Here is a 21,343-nt window from a genome sequence, read left to right as displayed (position 1 = left end):
AAAAATTATGAAAAAGGAATGAAGTAACAAAGTTGAGAGGAGAAGGAAAAAGACATGAATTATTAGTGTAAGTGTAGCAAAACTCTTAAAAGTTGGCCGATCAAAAATCATTTAGTAATAGAGGTATAAATATCCTCTTTAAATGATATTTTTAGAACAATTTTTTAAGGAATATAAAATATGGAAATACAAAAAACTATAAGTGTGCAAACAATGGAATTTCACAAAGTGAACATATGCATATACTCATACTGAAAGGAACTAGATCAAAAAATTGAACATTGCCAGTCCTCAGAGGCCTCTCCTTCCCTTCTCACAGTCACTCGAGGGAATCCATTGTACTAAATTCTAACAATATATTAGTTTTGTGTGTTGTCTTGTGTCATGTGTATCATGTAATTGGACTCATATACAATAATGTGTCTGATTTCTTTTGCTCAACATTATGTTTCTGAGATTCAGTCATGTTGTTGTAAGTAATAGTAACCCATTCCTCATCATACATGTAGAGTACTCAATTACATATCACAAGTACCCACTTTACTGTGAAGGGGCATTTATTTGGTAGTCTTTAGGAGGAAGCTATTATCAATAACTTTGCTATGGATATTCTTGCACTTGTCTATTTGGTGAACACATGCCTGCTTTTCTGTTGGGAATAATTATTTAAGGGAGAAAATGTATTAACTTAAATATGCAAAAATATTATCCTTGTTGTAGAACATGTGAACTTTGTTGATCTCACCAAAAATTATAACTATAAAAAGAAAATAGGAGAGAGGAAGTGGATAGGTTTAAGAGAGCTATAGCTTTATCTATTAATAAAAGGAATCAATAGATAATGCCTTATATAGATAGTATTATAAAATATGTTATTATAATTTTAATATAATTTTGATATTTATATATAAACAAAACTTTTCTATTCAAAAAGAAATTATTTTAAAATAATTTATAGAAGGGAAGTTTACATGTCCACAAGTTTTCCTAGTTAAGAAATTAACATATTTGGATATCATTTAAAAATATGGAGATAAATGTCAAAAGAGATTGCCCCAAATAATTGAAATTCATTATCTCAGATGAGTGAGGAGGACTTCTTTTTGTAATAAGTCTTAAAATCTTATCCAACTTTTCTCTAAGCCCCCCTGTATTATTTAATTTATTACCATGTGCATGTTTTATTTTAGTAAAATTAAGAGTTTGTTGGTTTAGTTTGATTTGGTTTGGTTTTGCACAAGGACAGCCAGCAATAACTTAACATAAAAGTGATTGTGAATCATATAAATGTATCTGACCAAAACCAAACTAAATGTACCCCCAATTCAACTTCCCTTTAGCCAGATCCTGAAAATGCCCCCACCACTTGAAGACCACCTGACACTTAAGTGAATAACTCAGAGACGAAAGTCCAAAGGAGAAGATATTGGTTTTTTACTACAGTTCAGTATCTTACCTTTTTAAATTTTACACAAATATGTGACCTTATAAACATAATGTTAAGGCTTCTCCCAGGGTCCAGGAAGGAGAGGTGCAAAGAGAAGAAGGTAGACTAAGAGAAGCAGTTTTCTTTCGTTTTTGACAAACATATTGGGCCAGTCAGATTACTAGAAAACTATGTTTCAAAATCAGACCCATCTAGGAAATGATGTTCTAGATGTCTGTAAAAATCACAGTGAAAGGAGCAAGTTCTGACCAGGATCTTTTGATTTTTTTTTTCTTCCTCCTGTTTGTTATCTCTAGGAGTAAGAAGGCAAAGCTGACTTATCCATAGCTGGCCTCTTAGAACAAGATGTTAATTGGCAATGCTATATAAAATTCAGATGTAGGAAAAAGGGTAAAAATCAAAGATTCTACACCTTCCATTTGGAATTCCTGCAGCAGTTTTACCAGGTCGGTACCATTTTACTTAACCACTGTATTATAAACCATTTTGTTGTTGTTGTCTGTTTCATGCTTAAGGCTCTATAATTTCATGGTATGAATCATATCTTTTTCATTAATTCATTGCAACAAATATGTTTTCAGTTCTTAGTATATATACAATTTTGTGACTGTGTGAGGCAATGGAACAAGAAAGATGATTAATATATTTTCCTGGTCTGAAGGGGCTTAAAATTTAGGTACAGAGAATTTCCATGCTAGGAATTTATCCTACAATACATTTACAAAAGTTCACCAAGTTGGGGCACCTGGGTGGCTTAGTCAGCTAGCAGTCTGACTCTTGATTTCAGCTCAATCATAAGATTGAGCCCTGTGTTGGGCTCCGAGCTGAGCATGGATCCTACTTAAGATTGTCCCTATCCCTCTGCCCTCCCTCCCCTCCTTGCTTGTGTGTGTGTGTGTGTGTGTGTGTATGTATGTGCACTCTCTTTATCTTAAAAAAAAAAAACACAAAAACTCAAGTTATGTTACAAGGATATTCACGGGGGGATCCCTCAGTGGCTCAGCGGTTTAGTGCCTGCCTTCAGCCCAGAGCTTAATCCTGGAGTCCCAGGATCGAGTCCTGCATCAGGCTCCCTGCATGGAGCTTATGTCTCTGCCTCTCTGTCTCTGTCTCTCTCTCTGTCTCTCTCTCTCTCTGTGTGTGTGTGTGTGTGTCTCATGAATAAATAAAATCTTTAAAAAAAAAACAAAAAAAAACCAAGGATATTCATGGAAGCATCATAATAGGAAAAAAGGGGGAATGAAGGGATAACCTAAATGTGCAGTAGTACAGGACTAGTTAACTTATAGTTCACCATACAGAGCAACACTCTATAAGTCTCTCTTGGGCAGCCCCGGTGGCTCAGCGGTTTAGTGTCTCCTTCAGTCTAGGGCCTGATCCTGGAGTCCCTGGATCAAGTCCCACGTTGAGCTCCCTGCATGGAGCCTGCTTCTCCCACTGCCTGTGTCTCTGCCTCTCTCTCTCTGTCTCTCATGAATAAATAAAATCTTAAATATATATATATATATGTCTCTCTTAACCAGGGTCCTCATCCACACCCCAGAAAACAGAAAGTGATTTGAGTGACTCTATTTTCTCAGTTCTCCCAAGGATCATACATGACCACTACCTTTCTGGATGCATAGGAGAGAAGTTAATTCGTGACATACATTGTGGCCTCAGAGTATTAAGACAATTCTTTAATGCGACCAAAGTTAATATGGAAATATCTGCAACATGTAGTATAAAGGGAGGAAAGCAAGATGGACAACAAACTGTCCCTTTTATGTAAATAAAAAAGATACCCTATCTGCTTATCAGTGCAGAGAGTTAGGTGAACAAAGGCTGGCTCCTGGGCCCAGTGAACTCTGAGACTCGGAAACAGGATTTGGTGACTAGAATCCAGATACAGGCCGGAGAGGTGGGTCCTCTGTCCCTGACACAAGCCCGCCCTGGCCTTTCTTCCCTTCCTCAGGCCCTTTTCCATCTCCTAAATGGAGCCTGACTAATTTGTCATTTGGAGGATGGATTTAGTGTATGTTCCACAGGACTGAAATCTGTAGGAAAATAAATCTGAGGGAATTTCCATTTGGTCCTGACTTCTACTCCACATGGCCCCTGCCCCATCAGCGTTGCTCTGGGATTGTGTTTCAGGCCATTCCTGTGCATTTACAAATAAAACCAGGCTGCTCTGGGCATGCTTCTGAGGTGATGCCTGGAGCCTCACACACTGGGCCAGAGATTGATATGGTGTGCGCACGCCAGGGCCAATACAGCTCTTTTGATCTATTTCCGAAGGCAGCTTCTTGCCTCCTGCTTCAAGTGATTGATTAAGTTAGGATCTCTTTTAGGAATTCTCTCCACTCATGCCTCCTCACAGGCCCACAGCAAGCCCTGCCAAATTTTACTCTCCTTTTATGCTACAGATTGTTCTGTTCCAAGTGAGTAAATGGAAACTGCGTTCTTAATATGCAATCAGTTACCTAGTCCTTTATATGCAATCAGTTACCTTGGAATTCCTGTTTTGCATTCAGTATGGTATGGGTACCTTCTTATCACATCATCAGTCATGTTTCTAGCAAGGCTTTGACCTTATGGTTAGAGAGTAGCTTTGCTTCAGAGCTTTCCTTCCCCTGTGTGCCCCCACCCCCATTTTGATGTGAGAATCACTGGGGAATCACGGTGATACCATTTGTTTTAAAACAAGCTAGTACACATGTTTGTAGACTTTGAAAGATCTTGGAATGTAAGTGGACTCATGCAATGTTCTTTAGGCCCCAGCTGGAGAAGGAGACCTTGGATCAAGGGGTGTTGGTGGGTGGAAGGGAGACCCAATGGATTTCAAACAGCACCAGCTTTTCTGGTCATGCTGACCTGGTTTCACTTCCTGCCTCCAAGCACCATGTTTGCTCGTAATAATTGGGATCATGCTTCCCATGGTGCATGAGTGGTGAGGAAGAGTGGAGTGAATGGGGGAATTCCCATCACTGCAACTAAGCCCTCTTCCTACCTCCCAAACCTTACATTGTCTTTTCCTAAGTGGCCCATCTGTAGCATAAGTGAGTCTGGTCCTCAGGGAAATGATTTTACCTGGACATCTTTCTTCTTTCTTTCTGCAGCCCTCACAATTCCTGGTGTCCCCTCACCATATACCAAGCCTTTCCTTCAGTTTCACTGGACCTTTGGGGAAGTCTCATTTAAATGCGTATATGATGACAACAATAACATTGCATTAGCTTATATCTCACATATTTATCTTTCACTGATTTATTCACAAAACAAATATTTATTAAATACCTTTAATGTGCTAAGCACAATTCAGGCACTGAGGATATAACAGTAAGCAAGAGAGACAAAACTCCTGCCCTCATGGATCTTAGGGAGATATCAACAACAACAACAACAACAACAACAACAAAATATATATATATATATATACATACATACACACAGTCTCAGGTGGTTAATATGAAGACCAATGAAACAAGAAAAGATGAAAAGAGTGACAAGGATGAGGGAGCCTTAGACAGGATAGATGCTTTTTTGGGAGGTGACATTTGGGTGGAAGCTAGAGTGACATGGTGCAAGGCAGTCTGCAAAGGTCCAGGAGAAGAACACCATGAAGGTGGTGAGACAAAAACAGGGTGATAGGTTCAAGGAACAACAACAAGCCCATGTGGCTGGAGCTCAAAGAGGGCTTGGTGGGAAATGAGGCATCAGGTAGTACGTTGCAACTGTGATAGGGATTTGGGGTCTTTTAGGCATAAGGGAAAGCCAGGAGAGGGTTTAGAGTGGTGGGAGGACTTGATTTATGATTTTAAAACATCACTATGACCACTGTGTGAAGAACATATAGTAGGGAACAAGATGGAAGCAAGAAGACCAGCTACATGCTTACAGCAACTCAGACGAATGTTGGCAGGTTTGCACACCGTTACAGTGGTTGAGGTAGTGAGAAGTCATCAAGCTCAGGATATCTTCTGAAGACAGAGCCAACTGATCTTGCTGAGGGATTGCATGTGGGATATAAGGGAAAATGAGAACTCAGACCTGACTCCTGGGTTTGGGACCTGAGCAGTTGGGTGAACCTTCATGCTATTTACTGAGAGGAGGAGAAGTGGGGGCAGAGCTGGTGTGGGACAGGAATCAAGAGGTATGTTTGGACATGGGAACTGCAGGATACTTATTAGGCATCTGAGTATCTGGTTCAGGAATAGGCAGAGTCTAGAGATGTAAAAAGCAGTATCACCAGGACTTTGGTAATATTAGGGCCAAGGGTCTGCGTGGAGTGACTCAGAGAATGGGTGTAGGTTGAGAAAAGAAGAGGTCCAAGGACAGGAACCACAAAGCACTTCCACATTTATAAATATGGAAAAAGAAGAAGAGCTACCACTGACCAGACCCTTCCTGATCTAACAGTTTTGTAGGCGTCTCCACCTAGTTTCCTGAACCTCCCAAACCAGAACCGGTCATATATGGGTGGCTAAGGCTCCTATCCCATGGTGCCCTAGGGGATGTCATGAGTCTAGTCCTGGTGCAGGCCCTGATCGCCTCCTCCTCCTTTCACCAGGAGCTCTAGATCCCAAGCATCTGTTTTGGCCTCCTCCATAAGCAGGGGCCTACCTTGGACCTAGTATCAGCAAACTGATGGTTTCAGCCCCACTTGTAATATCATCTTTCTATTTTGTGTCTGAACCAGAGCTGATTATATTGTGTTAGCAAGAGGATATGAATATGTTGTGACTTCTTCATTTTCTCTGTCATCTGTGTGTTTTGGGAATATGGGCAAGAGACATTGCTACTCTGACTGGGGTACACACATTTTGATTCCAGAGCTTGTTTTCTGTATGGATCAACCTCACCCTTTGCATCTCTCGAACAACCAGTTATCCTGGAGTCTCTAGTTCTCTTAGTTTTACTGACAGGTAACTACGAACATCTGCAAAATACAGAATAAGATGTGGTTCTTGCCCTCCAGGAGCTTAAACTGAAGACAGGCAGTTGAAACCCACAAACACAACATGAGGAATGGCATCAGAGTATATATTCTTGTATGGATCTGCTCTGGCACAGTGCTTAGCACACAGAAGATTCTCAACAACTGTGAGAGGCACAAGCCCACCGGGGCTTATCATGGTCCCATGGCCTAAACTGGTAGCTCCTCCAAAGCAAAGCTAGCGGCCAAGGCAGCTGCCTTGATACCACTATTATGGACAGTCATTAAAGGTTCCATATTATTAATAACAAAATAGCCCCTTACTTGGCAAAATGCTCTAGACTATAGCTTAAAAAGTGCTTCTACTCACATTTCATCTCTTCATTCCCACAACTCTGCTGCAAATCTCTGCATTCCTACTTAATGGAAGGAGACATACATTTTTGGAGTGGCCTTTGGGCCTGATAATATGTGCCCCTGGGACACTGAGGTACCCACCGGGGTGATTTTGGAAGGCCAAGCCCCAACACCTGGTGCTCCCTGCTCCTATTAGTCTTCCAGGATGGAAGACACGACAGTAAGGGAGACAAGTATTACAAACACTGGGGCTAGGCCCCACAGTAGAAAGTAGAGGAAGGGAGAACCAATGGGTTTGTAAGGCATGCATGATCAGTATGGACGTGCACTGCTCAATGGACCAGAGCTGGTATTCTTGTCACACAGGGCATTATGGAGTCAAGCTCTGTCCTTAGACCTTAGCCCCTGTGCCCAAAGGGCTGGTGATCCTGCCAAGGGGCAGACAGAGATGCCAACAGTGCCAAGTAGAAGATGGCACCAAGGTTATTCTTGGCCATAGGGCTGGGCCAGGACCTGGATGTTGAGAGGCAGTGGCACTTCAGTAGCTAATAAACCCAGCCTGGTGCTACAGGGAGCTTGGCTCCAGATCATTTTATTTCCTACCTCACAAGCACAAAATCCCAATTTAAAACAAATGCTCAGTTTACCAAACAGAAAAGGAAAACAGTAGATGATAAGGAAACAAAACAAAAAGGAGCATGCTCTGAGCCATCTTTGTTTTATTATCATCATATTTTGTCTTCCAAATGAAGCATCTTTACATGCAAATCCATTTTTGTATATTTTGACTGATTGCTGGCAAGATAGAGAGACATAAATATTTCTGGAAATGGACATGGCATAAACATATCATTAGCAGGGCTGCAACTTTGTGTGTATGTGTGGTTTGAAAAGATGTTTATGGCGAGTTCAGTCAACAGACCCTCCTCAACTCTCTCTGATCAAGAGTCTTTAAGGCTTGAGAGCATCAGGCCTGGAGAGGATAGACTGGAAAAGTTCTGGGAGCTTGACGAACATTCCAGATTTTAAGCATTAATTAAGTTAGAAACCCACCATCTGCACACTTGCTCGTAACCCTTCTGATTATCTTTCTTAATTTTTAAATGTATGAAGCGTGTTTAGTTGTCTCCCATGACACTGATGCTGCTTTAGAAATTCCAGCTGTTGCATAGCTTTTCCTAACGACATTACTGAGCAACTCAGCAGCCACTGTGAGGCAGGGAGTGGGGGACGGGGGTGGGGGAGTGACCTCAAACTCCAGCAGAGCCCAGGCCTGTAAAATACATGTAAAAAGGAGACTGCAACTTTTTCTTTTCCTTTTTAAAAATCAGACCTAGTCACAGCAAGGCCCTGCTCCAACACAGGAGGATTGAGCGTAAAGATGTGAGCAGCCGGGCTAAGATGGCAGCGTTTTCACGTCTGGGATATATTGCTTTGTCTAACAAGGCGCCCCAGCAGGCTTCCAATTGTGGTCTCTCTGCAGACCCTCCCAGCTGCACAGCCTGATTGACAGGCTGTGGGCAGATGCAGTGCCAGACTCTAATAAAGAGAGGGCCTTGGGAAAATATAAGGCAATTATTGATGGGCAGCAATCCACTAATCAGACAATTTCAAAATTAATCCCATATTCCCTTACTGTATTAGCTTTCTTTCTTGTTTGTATTTATATAGCAAATTCATGACTTCGGTGAAAATTCTTCCCTCCAGCCCAATTATATCTCTCCGAGGGCATTAAATTAAAAAACAAGAGATATTGAAAGTGGCTTGCAATTAGTTTCTTTAGTTAAGGTGCTGCATGCACTTAGTGACAGTGGGGTTCATAACAGGATGTTTTATAACAAAAGTAAATACTCCGATTTTCTTCCTTGTCTTGACAGGGTGAGGGCTGGTAAGAATAATGTGCCCGGCATTACTCTAGCCAGTGATAATGGGTTAAATAATTGTGATTTGATTTTGGAGTTGATTAGATTTGCATAAAATCCTACTCAGATGTCTTGACAGGCTCCAAACATCTCAGGCTATGCTGGCCCTCCTTTGCCGTGGTCCATCCTGGTGGCCTCCTCTGACTTTCCTGTGCCTCATTAAGCATGTGGATTTTCTACAATAAAGTCATTCAGAGAAAAGCCGACCAGTTTCTATTACAGGCCGACCAGTTTCTATTACAGGCTTCTCATGCAGGATTACCTTCCAAGTAGTGATATGAGACTTTTAAATATACATAAAGAAGTCAGTCTCTCTGTTACTATTTCCACCCTTATTTCATCTCCCTTCTCCACTTCACTCTCCCCCCGCCACCCTTTTTGACCTGAAACATATGGAATTCTCTTTTTGTTCTCTATAAAAATTGCTTCTGCAGAGTGCTTCCTGTTTGCATACCTTTACCACCTAAACTGAGGAGAATTGAATATTAGGACAATTCAGAGGACTTAACAGGGCCAAAGCCTCCTGCTGGGGGTCCGAAGGCCATAGCTGACCACGCATGCCTGCTCTCCACTTTCTCTCTCCCACACCCACAGAGGCTCAGCTGTGTCACAGTCTGCTCTGTGCATCCCATCCTTCTGAGGGAGGAATTGAAGCAGCTCGGGTGCAACAGCCTCGAGTACCATTTGACTCAAGTACTCGAAGTACCATTCTGATCCAGGCCTCAGGTCCAGCAGCTGATCTTTGTTGCTAGTTGGGAAATCCTCAGCATTCATGCCATTACTCTTCCCGCTTATGCCTGGAGTAGCATTGGTAATCAAGTCACAACAGTCTTAGAATCTTAGAATCCAGATGAATCAGGGTTGGGGCAGCCAGTCAGCTAGGTCAAAAAGTAAAGGCTGAATGTGAAGCTGACAAGTGTGAGGAGATCTTTCTATTCCAGATCGTTGGGGTTGGGGGTGAGAGAAAGCCAGAAAGGGAAAAGCGTGCAGAGGGAATCCTGAGAAACCCAGCCTGCCTAGAGCAAGAAGGGCAGAGATGAGGCCACACATGCAGAAAGGAACCAGAATCTTGTTCAACACAGTGCTCTTGGAATGTGTTGTCAGTCACAGCTGGCGTGTAGTGTGGCCCAAACCAAGCCCCTCATCCAGTCCCAGATCTGGGACTTCATTCTCTGTCCTTGTACTGTACTTGTCCTTGTACTGATGGCCTTCGCAGAACAATAGTCTCCTTAGGACTAGGGATCTGAGCCTGAAGCTTGGCCATTCACTGTACAGCTTCCCTAGTACTGACTCCCTGCTTGGTTTTTAGGGTGTCACTGTTCTTGGATGTCTGTCTCTGGACCTAGGAGGACATCTCCCTTGAGCCTTCTCCATTGGACTGACTCCTTGATGGTTGCTATGGTTTGGTTCCATGCCCACTAGATGTCACATTCTGCTATTATACTTGACTTCCTCCCAGACCCTGCCAGAGCCTACTTAATGGGTCTAGTCCCAGGTCTCCATATCTGTCATCCATGCATGCCCATGCTACAGGATGTAACAATTGGGGAATGAGACGGAGATCATGCCTATACGAAAGTTTTTGATGCAGTGCTAAGCCGTGGAAGGGAAGTTCAGAAGTATCTCAGAGGAAATGCAAAATATAAATGTTTCCTTCTCTAAAAAGTGAATTATGAGGGAAAAAAAGAGTAAAATGACTAGGATGGTTTAGAGCTTCAAATAAGTGTCATGTAAGAATTATGAAAAAGAGAAGACTCATTGAGTGAGTTAAAGTATTGAAGGTCTGTTATGAGTAAGGTGTTTCTGAGTGTCCTGAAGAGGTGGAATGAGGTCAATGGAGGTCAACAAGAAGTCAGATTTTGACTTTATCTAAGGAAATAGTTTATAAAAGCCAGATATTTCTAAAGATAGAGAGGGTTGCCCAATATTAAGTGACAGCCCTGTAATTCTGGCTCTGTTACCCTGTCCAGAGGCTGGACAACAGTTTGACAAGGATGCTACATCAGAACCTCAGCTTCACATGTATCAATGACTTCAGGGTCACTTTCAGCCAAAGAAGCAGTGCTTTGTTGTGACCACAGAAAAAGTGATAAGGCCACTACCTTTACATCTATTGAATCTGACCAGTCTGAAGAGGGTCAGCTTCTACTCTGGTGAGGTCCCAGGGGGGGTCAAATAAAGAAGAAAGCATTGGGATTTCATGACTTTTCCCAAACATCTCATGGTTTTCGTTCAAAAGTTTTATATTCCAATAGTTCCATTCCTCATGAAACAGTCTTCAACTTGGTTGTTAAAACCCTACTTGGCCACCCACAGAAACTACACCTGAGGCCCATGAGCAGGTGTTTTTCCTTTTAAAGCTTTTCCGTATGGACATGTATACCTTAGAGACTACTATGAAGTCTCATATCAGGTCCCTACTCAAGAAGTTCCAGTGGCTTCCTTCTGCCTGCTGCTGTGGCCTCCCTGCTTCACCTGGTGCCCATAGCCTTTTAAATCTGGCTCCTGTCTATTCTCCCAGCCTCATCCCTGCCCTTTTTGCTCTAGGCAGCCTGGGCTCTTCAGGATTCCCTCCATATCCTCTGGATGTTCTCTGCTCTATCCCTTCGTTTCTCCTCCCTCCCTTTCTCCCACTCCCTATCCCAACAATCTGGAATAGAAAGCCCTCCTCACTCTTCTCAGCTTCTTCATACCTGTCCTTTCTTCTTGACCCACACTGCATGGATGCTCCCGACCCCTGATTCATCTCTGTATGTGAAAGCCTCAGAACTACGCAAGAAGCCTTCTTACGAATGGAGTAGAAATTATATAGGGCCGGAAGGAGACAGAAGCAACTGAAAACAGGGACCTCCTTACTGCCTTTTGCTGGTTTGAGGTGCTTAATCAATGTCAAAAGCAGTGCGACATCTGGCACTGGATAAGTGACTCATGCTTTGGGCAAAACCCTTCCCCGGGTGGAATGGGAATCAGGGGAGGCTGTGTCTCTGACCTGCAGGATTGCACCGTGGGGGGCCCATAACTGACAAGTGTCAGGAAGGCTACCCATGTAGGTGAGGCGGAAGGCTGAAGTCACAGGTAGTCAGGACTCTTGTTCAGAAGTAGCTCACTGTTGTGAAGATCTGAAAGCACTGTTGGTCAAATTGTGGATTGTGGGGACGGAGCACAGGGGGTGTTGGAATTCGAAGTCCCGTGTTCCACTTACTAACTTGGCGATCTTTGCCAAGTTGTTTCACGTTTCTGAATGTCAGTTTCCACATCTGTATAATGGTGATGATGATACCCGTCTTCATGGCTGGTGTAAGGGATCAAATTGGAAGGTGATTTGCAAATTAAAGTGTTAGAAAAAGTTTCATAAAAAAAAAAAAAAAAAAAAAGAAAATGTTTCATAATATAGAGGCTTCACCCTGGAAAGTCATTGGTTGGTTCTGGTCCCAGAAAAAAAGATGATGAAGGAGGCTGTCTGCGGGGCATGTGCATATGGCATGTGGAGCAATGAGAATGAGTACTGGGCATGGGGGGCCTAATACAATATTTTGTTTGTTCTTTCATTTGTTTACTGAGATACAGTTGACATAATCTAAAATTCACTACTTTAAAGTGTTCAATTCAATGTTCTTTAGTATGTTCATTATGATGTATAACCATCACCACCAATAAGAAATCCAAACCATTAGCAGTCTCTCTATACCTCATAGGTGTATGTAGAGAAGTGAGTAACCAGAGCTACCCTAATCTGCTTTTATCTCTGTAGCATTCCCTATTCTGAATATTTCATATAAATGGAATTATATACTATATGGCTTTTTGTGTTTGGCTTATTTCACTTACCACAATGTTTTTAACCTTCCTCTGTGTTGTAGCATGTATTAAATCTCATTCCTTCTTATGGCTGAATAATATTCCATTTGATGGGTTTGCCTCGTTAAGTTTTCCCATTCATTAGGTGGCTGGTTTCCACTTTTTGGCTATTAGGAATAAGGCTGCTATGAGCACTGATAGACAAGTGTCTATGTGAGTCCCTGCTTTCAGTTTTTTGGGGCAGATACCTAGGAATGGAATTGCTGGATCATATGCTAGCTCTACATTCAACTTTTTGAAGAACTGCCAAACTGTTTTCCACAGAGGCTATACCATTGAACATATGCTCCAGTGGTCTACGAGCGTTCTGATTTCTCTACATCTTTGCCAACACTTATTTTTCTATTAAAAATTAAAAAGTTATGACTGTCCTAATGGGTATGAAGTGGTATTTCACTGTGGTTTTGATTTTCATTTCCCTATTGAGGGAGCCTAATACATTCTTAACAGAATCTCGTCAATGAAATGAGATAGTTTAGGAGTAGTTCAGGTGACTTTCTTACAGAAGTAGCAGCTCTGAGATTTAGTTGTCACCTCCCCCTTTACTGCCACCATCTCTGTTCCTAGAAACCAATGCTAAAGGGCTTCTATGCGCCAAAGACCGTGCTTTAGGCTTTAAGGGTAACAGCCCTATAAATCAGGTATTCCTATTGTCCCACTTTATAGCCATGGAAACTGAGGCTTAGTGATGTTGAACAACTTGGTCAGGGTCATACAGCTAAGTGGTATTTAATTCCAGGTCTGTGAGACTCCAAAGCCAAGATCTTAACCATCATGCCATAGAGATTCCTGCTAGAGAAGAAAGCCATCACACACCATCGGACATTTCAAAATTCAACAAATGCTCCCTGAGTGCCCACTGTGTGCCAAAATCTGTGCTGGGCTCTATGGCCATGAGGGAAACTGCTCTGTGGAACAGCCCATAGTCTGGAGAGTTCTGAGTTTGCCAGTGATTTCTGTAGCGTGGAGAAATGAGTTTTATAATTTTTATTTGATTTAGCCCTCAAGTTGTTAACACCTCCAGTGCAGGGACTGGGGAAAGGGTTGTCTATAAATATTAGCTCCCAAAGTAAAAATGACTCTTTCATCTCAGCAGACCTAATTAAGCTGTTGATTAGAGAAGGATCAACACCTCCGTCTGTAACAAAAGACACTGTCTGCCAGTGGGAGGCTCTGTCAGGGCAATTTCTCGTGCAATTTAGAACATTTGGGAGGACAGAACCCAGACAGCCTAGGGTGTCAAAACGGACAGGTCTTACTTCACATAGCACACACACACACACACACACACACACACACACACACACACACTGCCCCAGAGACACTGGAACCCTGCAGCCCCACCACCTGGGAGGCATTTAACATCAATCTAAAAGAAATAGAGGCTTCAAGCAATAGACACATTTACTGACGGAATCAAGTACATTTTATAGGGGCACAAATGGAGCCTGGCAGTTCTGGAATAGCTGCATATGTTTGGAGGACTCCAGCCAGCATGGGAGATGAGCTGCAGACCAGGCTCTGATTTTCCTGATGGGATGTCCAGAGAACAGCCACGGACTGTTCTCCCTCCCCATCCCCCAGGCACACTGGCTGCCTCCATGGGACATGCAGATGTGGCAACCCTTCCATGGGGATAGTTGTTTGGTTTGCCCCAGGGATCTCCAAGGGAGATACTGACTTCCCTTCAGTCTCTATTGCAAAGAATAGGCTTTTTCTCTGGGGACCCGGAGAGTCTACCTATATGTAGTAGGCAAGAATGAGGGGATCCCTGGATGGCTCAGCGGTTTAGCACCTGCCTTCAGCCCAGGGTGTGATCCTGGAGTCCCAGAATTGAGTCCCACATCAGGCTCCCTGCGTAGAGCCTGCTTCTCCCTCTGCCTATGTCTCTGCCTCTCTCTCTCTCTCTCTCTCCCCTTGTCTCTCATGAATAAATAAATAAAATCTTTAAAAAAAAAAAAAAGAAGAAGAAGAAGAATGAGAAGCATCTTCTTGCAGGAAAGTCTGTTTCCCCAAGAGTAATTTGCCTGGTCAGCTAGCAGCAAGGCTTTACCAGTCTCCAACCTGTCCCCACCCCAAGGTCATTCACAGCAACTGCATCAGAGTAAGGAAGTCAGGGCTTCACTGAATGCGCTTCCCTGGGTTCAACAGTGAATGACAGTTGGTCACCCACGACAGCAGCAGTAGCATGTACACATAAGGGAGAGAGGGGGCAACTTGCTCTGTGGCAAATAGAGAAGGTCTAAACTCACAGTAAGAATGGTTGACATTTATAGAGCACTTACTACATGCCAGGTACTGTTCTGAGCACTTTACATATATTAATTCATTTACTTCCCATAGTGATGCTATAAGGTAGGTATTACAAATCTCAGCTTACAGATGAACAGACTGAAATACAGAAAGATTAAGGAAGCAGAGCCTGTGTCCCTAACCACTGTGCTATGCTGTCTGTGACTGAGAGCACTAGTCTGGGCTTTTTCCAGCAGTATAAGTGGCTCCTGTGAATCAGATTCCCTTTATCTAGTTATCTGTATACTTAGGAGGATTGGAGTATGGGGAACTTCTCATAAAGAAAAGGGAAGAAAGGAAAGGGTGTGTTATTCCATCCATTCAATATTTTTTTATTAAACAGCTATGTGTCAGTTATACTCTCCAAGCTAATGGAGCAAATCAAACCAACCTTTGTTTAAAAGAAAGTTTTATTAATCATTGCATATTGTGATCAGCCCCCTAGAGGTAGCAAAGGCGACCACGAGAGAGAAAGACCAGGCTGGAAGGAGAAAATGTTAGAGAGAGCATCATGGCAGGTCTCTCTTGGTGACATGAAAGCAGAGACTAGTTAGTCATGTGAGGAGCAGTGGGAAGGGCATTCCAGGGCAGATGGGAAATTGTAGGCTCTGAGGAAGAAAAAGGCTTGGTGGATCGAATAGCCAGAGTGGCCAGAGGGCTGTGAGCCAGGGAAGGGTTGCATGGGGAGGCCAGAGAGCCAGGGCAGGGACTGGCTCATGTGAGAGGGAAGACTCGGGCTGGGGTTCTGAGAGCAGTAAAATCTACTGATGGGTTGAAATGAGGAGGGTGACGCTGAAGGACTGTGGCATCTGTGAAAAGAATGGAATGGAAGGGGCAGAGGCTGCCACAACAGTGGAACTGAGGGGCCCCAGGGTCTAAAGAAGAAGAGAAGGCCTGGGGGCAGCAAGGAGAGGCAGCCATAGGAGCCAAGAGCCACCGAAGATGGGGCAGCCACTGCCAAGGTGGTGTTTCCTCAAAAACCATGACATCTCTGGGGGTGGTTGCCAAGGTGAGCAACTAGCACAAGTCCTGCAGTTACCAGCAACAGCAAGCACCTTTGAGACAGGTACAAAAAAGCATTTGCAAGGAAAAGTCTGGAGGCTTATGCCCAGCTCTTCTGGTTTCTCAGGATACCAGAGGGGAAAAGGGTTGTGACCCCTGTGGGAGAAGAGGACATGGAAATCAGCCAGGAGACGGGAAGGGCCAGGAAGCACCAGCCACTCACAGACACCCCAAGCACTGACTGCGCCCCGAGCTCTTGGGAAGTAGGGGAGGCCTTGTAGGTGAGCCTAGAGGGCTTGCAGGAAGCTCTATTGGTGGAGGACGGAGCAAAAGCTTTCCAGACCAAGCCCTGCAGAAGAGAAGGGTGCCTTCTGGAGCCCCAGAGATGGTTCCCTGTGGCTGCAGCCTGGGCAGGGCAGGAGGAGGTGAGGTGGGAACCAAGTTGTCAGGGGCAGGAGCAGTGAGCCACCCCACCCACCACGAACGAGTCATCACTGGGGAGGGTGTCTGCCCAGCCTGTTGGTGTGTTGCCCGTGTACCCGCCCCTTGCCCACATGCCCAGGGCAGAGATCTGTGTGGCCCACCCCCCACAGCCTGCCCAGCGGCCACCTCAGACACTGTGCATTCAGGAAGAGAAGCAGTCACGTCGTATCTAAATGTTAATAAAAACGAAATCCCTGAGCAGTCACTGAAATTAGCCCGGGTATGATTGAAATGCCAAGGCAGGTCTTGTTATTTTTATGAAGCCGTGAATAATATAAGTATCCAATTGATAAAATGTTATTAAAGCTGACAGCCCTTAAGTGATCTAAGTGGTAAATATTGAAATGAGGTCTCTGCCACACTGTACCCAGGGGCCCGCGGCAGTAATAAGCATTGAACAATGATTCCACTGGCTCTGGGGAGCCGCAGAGCTTCAGGGGAGCAAAAGCGTTCTTCCTAAATAATTAAACCGGGATTCCTGGGATGGATCGCAGATCCTTGTAGTGGTTTGTTAACGTCCAAAGGAGCTGGCCTCAGGCAAAGCCTCTGTTGGGCCATCCTTCCCCCAGCAAGGGTAGGAGGGAGCAGGGAGGGGCTGGTTCAGCTCCCCCTCTCCTCCATGGCCCCTTGAGGAGCCTGCACTGAGCAAGCAGCGTATTTCAGACTTTATTTATAATATAAACAGACTGGTGCAGCCTGAGGGCAGCTGATAGTTGATGAGCAGTGGGGCTGCCACGTGGGTTAGAGATTTTATTAGCACTGCCTAGAAACACACACACACACGCACTATGGAGAGAAATTTAAAATGTGGTGCCTTCCTGATAATCAGATCATTAAAGATGTGGCAGGGAGCATATTTCTTTTCCTGTTCTCCAAAGAAGGATCTGTAGGAGCTGTTACCTGTTCCACCATCAGCTTAAAGGCCAGCTGTGCTGGGGAAGCAGGCCTCCCTGCCTCTGGCCAGGTGAGGAGTGACTCTATTCTCAGCCCCTTGTAGGGCTTTGGGAGTAGGACATTTCTTTGGTGATTGGTGGGGTCCACAGTGCCATCCATCTGACCCCAACTCCCTGCCAGGTGCTGGTAGGTCTCTGGAGGTGGAAATGGGCAAGGAGGCATGGCTGCAGACCTGTGGAGCTGGCCTGAGCCTCTTCCCCTCTGGAGTTACTATCAAAAGAGTGTGACAGCTGAAGAGATAGATGTCAGGGGGCTTGCCTATTTGCTCCATGCAGGGGCAGAGGTGGGGGAAGGTTCTCTGGAGATCAAGGAGGTTGAGAAGCTCTTCCTGAAGGAGGTGTACTTTGATCTGTAGGAGACAGAGTGCAAAAGCAGGAAGATGGGACCCCTATGTGATCCCTCCAATGACAGAAGGGCTAGCAGAGGTGACTGAGTGGCAGACTTTGGTCCCAACGAGGATGTGCCAAGCACTTGCCAGGGCCTGTCTGGAAACACAGTAGGAGAGAAGTGGTGGTAAGGGGTCTAGAGAAAAGCATGAGCACCTCTGGTCCCAGGAGCCCTGCCAGAGGTGGAGGTAGTGCCCGGGTGTCAGGAGTGAGGGATAGATGGTGCGGGGAGAGGGTAGGATTCTGCTTTAACCCAGTCCTTGCAAGTCTAGGCCTTCATACCGAATCTGGAGCCCTTAGACTGAAAAATGTGCCCACCTGGCCTAGGTTTGTAGTCTCTGGAGCAGCTCCAGGCTGCCCTCTCTTTCACACCCCCCTGAAGCTACAGTGAGGGCACTTGAGCCCATTTCATTCCCTAAAGTCCTCCAGGCTCTGAGGGGAGCAGTCAGCAGAAGCCCTAATGGTACAATAATGGAGTGGGCTGTCCCAGTAGCCTGTGGGCTGACTGCTTTCTGCGAGGCCCTGGAGGCTCCATAGTTGTGGCCTCTCCTGCACTGCTCATAGCACAGGCTCTGCTCTGCGCTCTGTCTGCCCCCTTTTCTGTTTTCAGTGTGCTGCTACAGCCTCCATTTCCAACTTCCACAAAGATAGAAATTGCTCCTTCCCTGCCTTCTGGCCCTCCAAATCCAGGCAATAAAATAATATGTATTCATCAGAAAGGACACCTCTGTACATTGGTCCAGGTTTTTAATACCCATCCTCACATTTAGCTTTGCTACAACCCTGCGAATCTTAGGGCAGGTTTCCCCATGCTGCAGTTGGACAAACTGAGGTTACAGCAATAAATGTGAACTTAGCTTAGCATGCCAGAGCCTCTTGGTGCCAAAATACTCTTTCTCCCATGACTCACTGATGGATGATGCTGCTGGGGCAGCATGGAGGTCTTGATGGATAGGCAGCCAATCCCAGAAAACAAGCCCCTCTCTGGGAGAGATGAGCCTTCTCGTGTGGAAAAGCTAATGGGATGGGTCTGGCCTTACCAGCCATTTTGAAAGGGAAGTTTATGGGATGTTTTTTAGGAATAGATGCAAGAGCTCTTGGGAGTGGACAGTGGTTTTGAGCCAAGCTTAGGAAGAGGGAACAGTGGGCAAGTGCATTAAAAAATATTTAAGCTTCCAAAAGCTTCAAGCAGCCCACTGGTGTGTCTGGGCGCCTCTTTGGGCCTCTGTAAACAGCAAATCGATTGAGCGTCAGGCTTGTTTTCATAGCGGTCCTACACACTGGGAGTATCAGATGAAGCAAACCTTTTATTTAGTTCCTGACAGGTAATTAAATTTGCCTCTGCATTGGTTTGCGATCCAGCCAAAGAGCCAGGAGTAGCATTCTGAATGGCTATAGCTATTTGCTGGAATATTACAACTTAATTTTGCCTCTCAAGTTGCAAGCAGAGATCTTGATTCAGTGGAAAGTTTGACTCAGCCTTGGGGCTCCAGGTAGGAGATTTCATTTTTTCCAACAGGAGTTTGCTCTCTCTCAAACATGTGAAAGCCCCACTTCCATATTTTTTTCCAGAGTGACATACTGTGGGAGCAAACAGTTACACAGTAAAGAAAAACAACAATTGGCAATAGCAAGAGAAGGGATCCACTACCTTCCCAAAGACCTGTTTCTCTGGGAACCAGGGATTATTTCAGTGACAGAAAGAAGTTCAGGACTCCATGATCATTGTAAATGCCCGAAAGAGTTCCCATGGATCTTTGAGAGCTTTGGTAAAGCACTTGTTGAATTGGGACCAGCAGGAGGAAGGTGGCAGACTCAGTTTCCCCAGGCCTGCAGGGATGTGGTTGCTTCCCTGTGTACCAGGCTGGGCTAAATTGGATGATAGCTGCAGCTCCTGCCTGGTGTTGAGGGCCAATCTTGCTCCTTGTTCTAGAAATGAGTGAAAGAGAAGTTACAGCTCCTCATCCTGAGCTTCCCTGAGTGTTCCTTTTCTGAGCTCTACTGGGCAGGCTCCGGGAGCTTTTCATGATTTTCCTCTTCTTGATGATCTGCAGTTTCACTATGATGTGTGTCACGGTGTTTTCTTTATCCTGGTCTATACTCAGGGCCATCGTTCCATCTGTGAAGCTATCTCTCTTCAATTTTGGAAAATCCCCATCATCGTCTCTTGGAATGTTTTTTCCTCTTATAACTCTCATTCTTTTTTTATGGAGCTTCTACTAAATATACGTTTGAGCCTCTCAAGATATCCTCAAGGTCTTGTAAACTTCATATATCTAAATAAAGTTTCTTTTTCTGTCTATGCTGCATTCTGAGCAAATACCTTGGTGCTATCTTACAATTTATCACTTTTCTCTTGAACCGTATCCCATGTAGAACTTATTCTATTAATTATTTAAATTTCATCAGTGATATTTTTATTTCCAAGATTTTAGTTTTATATCTCTTGATCTATTTCTTCCTTTTTTGTAATTTAAAAAACCTAATTGCTATTTCTTCTTTTACCCCTCTTACCTCCTTTACCTGAGCATGTATATCCTAAATTTGTTTTCAGACCTCTGTTATTTTCATTTCATTTGGATAAATTTGTTTACTGATGGTTGATTATTTAGGCTATTTTTTGGAGGGGTTGGAACTTTGTTTGCAAGCTCATTTGGAAAGGAGTTTTGTTATATGTCTCTCTCTTTGCATGTACCTGTCTGTTTAACAGGTTGGTTTGTTGGTGTTTTGGGAGGGGGGGGTTGTTTGTTTTTGGGGGAGATTTGGGTTTTTTTCCCCAGCAGTGTCCCAGGAATCTTGTCTAGGCCCAGGCCTGTTGTTTGTGGCTTGGGTCTCCTGTCCTGAGCCAGTGGGCAGCTGGGCCCAGACCCTGGCTGCAAGGCTATACTATTTCAGCCTTCCCCTCCAATAAAACAGGGCCTTAAGCAGAATTGAGAATTATTTCCCACCTCATTTCATGGGTAGGAAAGCCCCATCCCAACTCCTGGTTTCAGACCCTGACTCTGGATCTAACTATTTTGCCTCTTTGGGGTACCTTTAGGCCCCTCTCTCCTACAAGAGTTGAATTGCCACCTATTTACTCTCTTGTCTTTCTGTGTTACCTCAGGTCCTCAGAGGGGCTTACCTGGTTTTGAGAAATCAGAACTATGTCTTTGTATCTTTCTCATCTCACATTTTATCTCATGCTGCTATGATTTGGAGTGCAGGAAGGCCTCCAAACATGAATTAATGAACACTGCATTGATGGGAAGTTCTGGGGCATGGTCTTGAGCCTTTGCAAGGAGATACAGAGGGAAGGAGGCCTTGTGTCCCTGTCCCTCCAGGAGCGTCTGGGACACAGTATTTGCCAAGAAGATCTGGAACATGTCAGCAAGTACTCAAAGGATGTAAGAGAGGAAGATACATGGCTAAAACATGGAAGCAGAATCGTAGAAACCTCAGCATTAAAAGGGACATTAACAAATCTTCACATCAAGAGGCATCTAGATGGCTCAGTTGGTTAAGCATCCAACTTTTGATTTTAACTCAGGTCATGATCTCAGGGTCGTGGGATCAAGCCCCGCATTGGGCTCTGCACTCAGCGGGAAATCTGCTTGAAATTCTCTCTCCCTCTGCCCCATCCCCCATTTGCTCACTCTATCTCTCTCTCTCTCTCTCAAATAAATAAATAGAATCTTAAAAAGAAATTGTGAGGTACCTGGGTGGCTCAGGTCGTGATCTCAGAGTC

At 44.4% G+C, this 21,343-nt stretch overlaps 1 long non-coding RNA gene across 5 annotated transcripts in view; it reads left to right on the top strand.

Annotated features, from left to right (window-relative positions):
- Positions 1-21,343, top strand: part of LOC111097728 — a 181,561-nt gene that overhangs the window by 20,728 nt on the left and 139,490 nt on the right. For all 5 annotated transcript variants that reach the window (XR_005365842.1, XR_005365849.1, XR_005365841.1 and 2 more), the window contains one exon: positions 1,744-1,893. This is a non-coding gene — a long non-coding RNA (uncharacterized LOC111097728). The remainder of the gene's footprint in view (positions 1-1,743; positions 1,894-21,343) is intronic.

Source organism: Canis lupus, chromosome 10 (assembly GCF_011100685.1).
Source record: "Canis lupus familiaris isolate Mischka breed German Shepherd chromosome 10, alternate assembly UU_Cfam_GSD_1.0, whole genome shotgun sequence".
NCBI classification, from domain to species: domain Eukaryota; kingdom Metazoa; phylum Chordata; class Mammalia; order Carnivora; family Canidae; genus Canis; species Canis lupus.
Note: the sequence above shows the minus strand (reverse complement) of the source record. Positions and strands in the feature narration are given on the sequence as shown.